The sequence below is a fragment of the Glycine max genome, chromosome 16 (genome assembly GCF_000004515.6).
Source record: "Glycine max cultivar Williams 82 chromosome 16, Glycine_max_v4.0, whole genome shotgun sequence".
Classification (NCBI taxonomy): domain Eukaryota; kingdom Viridiplantae; phylum Streptophyta; class Magnoliopsida; order Fabales; family Fabaceae; genus Glycine; species Glycine max.
Window position 1 is genome coordinate 28,363,881 of NC_038252.2, and position 8,548 is coordinate 28,372,428.

The following is an 8,548-nucleotide window of genomic DNA, read 5'->3' on the forward strand; positions in this document are numbered from 1 at the left end:
ATGATGCAAGCCAAATATGTCCCTTTCATTAGTCTAGCAATGGAACTTAGTGATTTAAAAAAAAACACAATGGAACTAAGTACTATATTTTGCTCCTTTTCATCAATCAAAATATAATCCAAAGAAAATGTTGAAGTTACATAGCCTGAGGATAGAATACAAGATCTCTAACAAACTCCTGACTTGACTTGTTATGATCATTTTAAAGTGTTAAGAGTGGGGAGATGTCTGAACAAGTATGTGAAAAGCTTATATTCTGACCACTCATTTGATGTTATGATAGATGTATCCCTGAGCTAATCATAGATGAAGGTCCGTCTTCAGAAACTAGGAACCTGAACTAATGTGTTAAATTATATAGGATGGGGAAATTTGAATAGATCAAACAGAAATTCTGAATATTATTAATTATGGATCTGTGAACTAAATCATTTCATGCATAATATGTGCTTGTAAAGTGAAACAAAAAATTCTTAGGAGCCCATGTTTTATCCCACAAAAACTGCTTCGAGTCTGAAACTACTTCACGCAAACAGTTCAATACAAGGAAAATAAAAATATACTCAAATTGAGAAACCAAAGCTCTAATGTGAGACGGTGATTCACTAGAGCTGGCAGCAGGGGTATGATTCCCTGATTGAGATGTTAGTGCCTCTAGCGTCTTGTGAAATTCTGTAGAGAGAGGAACATGCTTGGGAACACCCCAACGATCGATCCCACTCTGCACTCCAAAATATACATTGAACATATGTTAACAAATTTTCTAATATTTGATGCAAATACATTCCAAGGTATGCATTTAACAATTGTCTTTCATAAATATTTGTATGAATGCAGAATGCAAGACAAATAAAGGATAGTTTGTTCTGAGCAAGTGAGAGTTTTTTGTTTTCACTTTTACTACAAAAATGTTACTTTGTGTTGTATTCTCAAAAATTTGAATAAAAGTGAAAACAATGTTGTAAAAAAAGATTCCAAAAAGGTTACAATTTATTATTCAAAAACAGAGGATCTAGTGTCCCTAGAATATGTCACAATGGAATAAGTAAATGAGAAGATGAAATGTACATATAAGTTTGTTCCACACAAAAATTTAATCCATCCACTCTGTAAAGTGTAAACAACATAATCAATTAAAAATTGGTATCCATGTCTGATAAAACTTCAAAATATGCATATGAATCTATAATTTGCCGAGTATTTTTTCTCCTTAATGCAAATTTACTCAACCTTTGCAATTAATAACTAATTATTCATTTATCAAACTGTAATGAAACTTAATGCAATTTCCAGGGAACATAGATTATCGGCTGAATGAAAGGTAAGAGAATTTTCCTTCCAATTGTCACTACCTCCCTCTTGAATTTGACAATGATACAAGATTCTCTTTCTGTCAACTTTCTTTCATTCAGCTAGCGTTGCATGACGGTTAAAAAAAAATGCTGTAAATCTCATACTCGAACCCTATAATATACAATAGACTCAAAATGTATCAATATTATGCATTTAAGTATTACTCATCAATTTGGTATGGCGCAAAGATTTATACATATTGTGCATAATAGCAATGAACTGTGGATAAAAAAAAGGAATACGTGTTTCCCACAAGATGTAAGTGTAACTACTCATTGATAATATAAACAAAATACAAAATTCTCATGGGCACCGAAAAATAAGAGAAACCCAGCATAGTTAGAACTTAGAAGTGATTCTAGAACATCATGTAGCTTGAAAATGTATTAAATTGATATTGTGAATTCTTTGAATCGTCACCCCTTTTCCCTTGGTATTCTAGGTTTGACATACGTAAACTGGATGGCCTACATGTTAGGAGTGTGTTTGGTCTAAGGGGGTGAATTTGAAATGTAATTGACTTGAAGTGTTTTTAGGGGTGAAAGTTGTAAGATGATCATTTGTTTGGGGTGAATGTATGATGTAATTTTTTTTAAAAAAATAGTGGGTCACATGGGGTGAAAGTGGGGTGGAACTTTCACCCCAAAATGAGATGAAAGAGAGTACATTGTGTTGGCCGGTGAGAAGAAGTGACATCCTTTCAAAATTGTCCCAATGAACATTTTGATCTCTACACAATCATTTATCATATTCACATAATTGGTTATATAAGCCACTGGAACTTTTGAATTCAATAGAGTTGCTCTTGAATTTCCAACATAATCAATTATGCTTCTAGCATAGTCGATTAGGTATGACACTGAATTGGAATATTTTGTTGTCAGGTTGACTACATAATTGATTATCCTATTAACATAATTAGTTGTGTATCCACTGAATCGTTCAGAAATTAGATAAAGTTGGTCTGAGGTTTGCAACATGACCCATTATGCGTAAAAAGGACATTTGCTCCATCTCTATTTTTTAAACTTTTTCTTTTTATTCTTTACCTACTACTTTTTAATTCAAATCTTTCGTCTCTTTTACACTTTCTTTCATCTCAATCAAACAACTCCTCTTTCTACTCTCTTTGCACTCTCTTTTCGTTCCTCACACTTTCATCCATCTTTACCAAACATTACCTTAGTAATGCTTGTATAATACAGTACAATTACTATAAAGGTCATGGACTGTAATTTTCAAAATAATTGCTATACAGCCCAATCAGCACCTCCCTTGCGTGAGGCACCACCTCCAGCCCCACAATCCCCGTCGACGACTTCACCTTTGCCATCAACGGTTGTGCCACCGCACGCAGAAACATCTTTCCCTCCCCCACTCACTCTCCCCCAAAAGTCACCCTCAACAATGGTGTATGGGTGCGTGGGTTCGATTTAGAGAGAGAGGCTCGGATTGGGCCTGTAATGCATGGTACTATAGCCCAAAAAGAGGTGGAGGTTTGGCATGTTGTGGGTTTGCCAAAAAGGCAGATGAAAATCATGAAATTCAGTAATTATTAAACATTAAGCAATTATTAAACAATGTTTTTTTTCCAAGTATGTTATTGATATGAAATATTTATGGATTTTGTTGATAATCATTAATCTTCATTTAAAAATTTGTCTGATCATCTTTAATAGAATTCTCACCTTTTAATTATGTTTTTTTTTTATCAATGTTCAAATTTGAAACCTTATTTGATAGGATTGAACAAAATATCACTCAAAGTAATGATTTATTGATGTATTATTCCAATGATTTGATTGTATAAAAAAGAATAAAATAAAATAAAATAAATAAAGGCAGGAGATGAAATTGAGCGTTTAGAACTATGCTACGTTCCAAAAATAATTTCCAACTAAAGTTATTGAATTCTCTGCTAAATATAGATTGAGTTCTTATTATATTAATTAAGTTGCGTGTAATATGCTCACAGTGTAAATGGAGTTTCTTGTAATATGATTGTGTTCCTTTTTTTTTCTTTTTTTTTTCTTTTTAGGCAATTGTGTTCCTTGTATGACCAGTAAATGCTTAGTGCGATGGAAGTTATGCTTATATTGAATTTGCTTATCAAAATCTCGGTAAGTACATTGAGTTCTTTAAAAATTTCTGATAGATATTTAATCAATGTGTTTGTCCTTATATTTAATTCACTCATCTACCTTTAGTTAAGCATAATGAGTTCTTTGGAATTTTCTTCGAGTATTATTGAGCTTTACTTAGAACATTTTAACAGCTTTTATAAACAAGTTTTTATCATTGGAACAATTTGGCCGTGCATTGCTTAAGGGTAACTGTTGCTTGATTTATTATTATCAATTAAAGAATCATTTTTCAACTACAAAATTTAATATAAATCAAGTTAAGCACTCATTTTAACAACTTTAGTATTAGAGTAAATTTTTATGTAAAATTTTTAAACTTAGGTGACACCGTAGAACTCACAAAACTCATTTTAAGCAATCATGCATTGTAAATACTCTTAATCTGTACCAATCAGGACAATGTACGACTAGCCAATGCTTAGAGCATCACAATTTGTGCAATTATATTCAATTCACTACTAAGTATACCTAGTTCTTTGAATCTTTGTTATGTATTTATTGACTTTCTTGTAACTTGAACCAAATAGGTTAGTGTATCACTAGTTAACTCCATGTATCAAAATGTGTGCTTGATATTCAATTCATTGATCAAATTACTACTAAGTATATCGAGTTCTTTGAAATCTTCATCATGTATTTATTGAATTTCTCGTAACTTGGACTAGACAAGTCAGTGCTCAGTGTACTAATATTTATGTTTATATTTAATTCGTTGATCAAATTATTATTATTAAGTATATTGAGTTCTTCAAAGTCTACATAAAAAAATTATTGAGTTTCTCGTAACTTGTACTAGATAGGTCAATATATGACGAGTCAATGCTAAGTGAACTAATATTTATACTTATATTTGTTAATCAAATTATTACTAAGTATATTAAGTTTTTCGAAATCTCCATCAGATATTTATTGAGTTTCTCGTAACTTATACTAGATAGGTCAATGTATGACTAGTCAATGTTCACTATACCAACATTTATACTTATATTCAATTCATAGATCAAATTATTATTAAGCAGATTGAGTTATTCAAAATCTACATCAGATATTTATTGAGTTTCTCATAACTTGTATTAGACAGATCAATGTATAACTAGTCAATGCTCAATGTACTAATATTTATACTTGTATTCAATCCATCGATCAAATTATTACTAAGTATATCAAATTTTTCAAAATCTCCATCAAATATTTATTAATTTTCTTGTAACTTGTATTGAGCAGGTTAGTGTATGACTAGTCAACACTCAATGTACCAATATTTATATGTGTATTCAATTCACTGACCAAATTACTACTAAATATATTGAGCACTTGAAAATCTTTGTTAAATATTTGTGGAGTTTATCCTATTCAGGATTAGACATATCAATATTTACCCAAAATAATTGAACTAGTGCATCAAAATTTGTGCCTATATTCAGTTTTATCTTTTAGTAAAAGTTTTGTGGCAAGATTAACTAATGAGTAAGCTATATGTATTCTTAATTGTTTCCCTTCATTAGTCTGCTTTGCTTTAGAATATTTACATTCAAATAACTCTTTTATAACAAAACAAAAAATAAAAAAGCTATTTATTGATTCTACATATAAAAAGATTAAGTATGCTATTTTTTCGGACAAAATTATGGTGTGTTTGATGATGATGTACGTTGCAGGTTGTTTGTGCTGAAGAGGAAATAATGTGCATTGAGAGGGAGAGGGAAGAACTCCTCCAATTCAAGGCTTCCCTTCTGGATCGCTATGGCATGCTCTCTTCTTGGACCACTGCTGATTGCTGCCAATGGGAAGGAATTCGCTGCAGCAACCTCACCTCCCATAATCTAATGCTCGACCTTCACAATGGAACTAATAAGTATTATATTTTTCTCCTTTTCATCAATCAAAACATAACCCAAAGAAAATGTTGAAGTTACACAGCCTGAGGATAGAATGCAGTACGTATTTCTAACAAACTCATCACATGACTCGTTATGGTCATTTTAAAGTGTTATGAGCGGGGAGATGCCTGAACAAGTATAGTTGTAAAAAGTTAATATTCTGACTACTCATTTAATGCTAAGATAGATGTATCCCTGACCTAATCATAGATGAAGGTATGTCATTCAGAAACTAGCTAGGAACCTGAACTAATCTGTTAAATTAATAGGATGGGGAAATTTGAATAGATCAAACAGAAATTCTGAATATTATTAACTATGGATCTGTGAACTAGGTCATTTCATGCAACTTTATTCCTAACTGAATAACATAATCAATTAAAAATTTGAACCAGTGTTTAATGAAACTTAAAAATATGCATATGAAACTCTAGTTTGCGGAGGATTGCTTAAAAGAATTTAAAAATATATTATTAATCTTTGTGAATATTCGATCATGAAGAGGGATGGATGTTTATATTATTATTATTATTATTGAAACAGTGATGTATACAATAGTTTTAGTCAGTTCAAATTTTCACACTAACCAACCATTAAGCAAGTTAACATTTCACGCGGGGTTTGTGCTTTTTAAACTTTAATATTTCTTTTTTCTGTGTAACAACCTATTAACGACTTTCACGTTGCACTTTTCTTCCTTTCACATCCAAATTCTTTAATTCCAATACTAAGTCTCTAGTGACTGACAGAAAAAAGCAGCAAATGTTTATAAAATATCAAATTGTTTAAAGACCACTGTGAAAGAAGGAACATTCAACATGCAAAGATGAATACAAAATTTAATTTTTAAAGATCACTTTGTAAAAGAGACGACGTCTAAGGGTGAACCACTTTCATAAGTGATCCACTGTGAATAATTTTTTTTTATATCGGTTGGATTCTTTTATACCTACAGATTTATGGTAGGACATAGCACACACGGAAACCCCAACCTCCTCCTACCAATCTTCTACAATCACCTTCGTCATTGTTGGAAACAAATTTGCTCCAAAGGCAGCCAATTCTAATATGCACTCATAATTGGATGGAAATGGATGTAATACCCAGTAATAAATGAATATTTGAAATCTCATTTCAAGAGAGATTCAACCACGAAGGGATCAATTTCAAAGTTAAGCAACTGACCTAACATGTGGTTTCAAAACTCAAGAATACTTACTAATCAACTCCAATATTGGCCATTTTTGAATGAATTAAAGCTTATTAATATAAGGGATCAAAAGAATGAATTACATAAAACTAATAAAAAAGGCCTTCTCCACAGCTGAATTTTAATTGGTATCTGCTTTTTAATTATATCAACCTAACCCCATTCTCTTAATTTGATTCCTCTCAATTCAAGGTTATTTTTATGCTCTCACAATTCAAGGTAGCATCTTCACAAGCAAGTATGCTTCTTCAATTAACAATTTTAAGGAATAATTAAGATATAGTCCTTCAATTTTTTTAATTTTAGATTTTAGTTCTTAAATAAATATTTAACTTGTCAAATTCCTCAAAATTTTGTTTAGTTACGACTTTTATGCTCCTGTCATATGATGAAGTGGTGTCCTGTGAAACTGCCACCTGTCATTTTTCCCATTATTATTTTATGAAGTTGATATGTTTGCAGTTTTTAACAGCTAGAAATGGCTTCCTCACCCAACCATGGCTAGCTCTCGACTGATAAAAATAAAACCACTTATTCGGTGACAAAAATCCAGATCTGAAAATTATAAAAAATTGAAGGACTATAACTTAATTATTGGTAGCAGACACATGTTCATCAGACGCACATGCTGCTCTCACATTCTAGCTATATGTATCATTTTTATTTGACCAATATTATTGAACACCCTTTGATGTATATATCATATCCTGAGAGTGATAAGAATAGAGACAAAGAGATAATTGATTGATGATATGATCAGAAAACATTGATGTAAATAAGTTTTTTGTGTTTTTCATTTTGGATTTTTTTTTAAAAGTCTTATTTTAGTGTTTTATGTTTAGGAGTGAACCATTTTAGTCCTTTCATTAATTTATTATTAACATTTTTTATGTTTTAAATTTTAAAATAATTAATTTATGATAATTTTTAGTCTACAATATTTTTTCAAATTATAAATATAGAACCTACCACTACTTCCTCCTCCACTTCAAATATATAAAGCAAAAAACACAAAAAAGAATAAAAAAACAAACAAAAATTACCAAGTTCTTTTCCTAATTAATCTTTCATAATCAATTACACAAATTAAATGATTTTGAACAACATATTTCTTCTGCCTTGAAGTTGTTTCAAATACAGAAACAACATATAAGATAATCAACCCCGACTCCTCCAAGTGGTTTGTCAGTTGTCAAAGCTTGAGTCAACCCTTCCACAACGACCACTTCATCCTCATAAATTTTATAATTTTTTTTTTATATTTGTAATGTCCACTATTGACCAAATAACGCACATGATAAAAAGTTTAATTTATTGTTTTATGTATTGCGATGACGGAATTTTCGTAGACTAGCTTTTTGGTGTTTTGTCTACAAAGTCGTACAAGGAGCCACCGACTCTATAAAAATTTCCACATTTATTATTTTAAATAATATTGCGATGACTGGAGTCTTTTCTAAAGGGGCCACTTCATAAAAATTTCCATAATTATTATCTTAAATAATGCGATGACTGGAGTCTTTTTCAAGTTTTCCTTTGTTTTCTTCCAGAAAAATCATATTAGGTGGCCAACAAGTTACTTTTATACAAATTTCCAATCATCTGTTTTCCAGGGCCAATAAATTCATATATTCAAGATGTAGATATTCTCAAAACATCATAAAATCAACACAAAATCCTTGACATATATGAACATTAAAATATTATCAACAATATTTTAATGAATAAAAATATTTAAGATTTTCAAACTTGTACGGACTGTTTAAGAATTGATGTTTTTCTAAATCCTGACTGCAAATGTAAAAATTGGAGGGATTAAAAACAAAAAGCAGGAGAAATAACGAAGAAAAGAAGAAATCAGCTCGCACTTAACGCGAAAGGAAACAGTGGCGCTAAGCGATAAGTAGACGCTAAACACAAGATTCAGCACCCGTGCTAAGCGTGCAAATCTCAATACAATA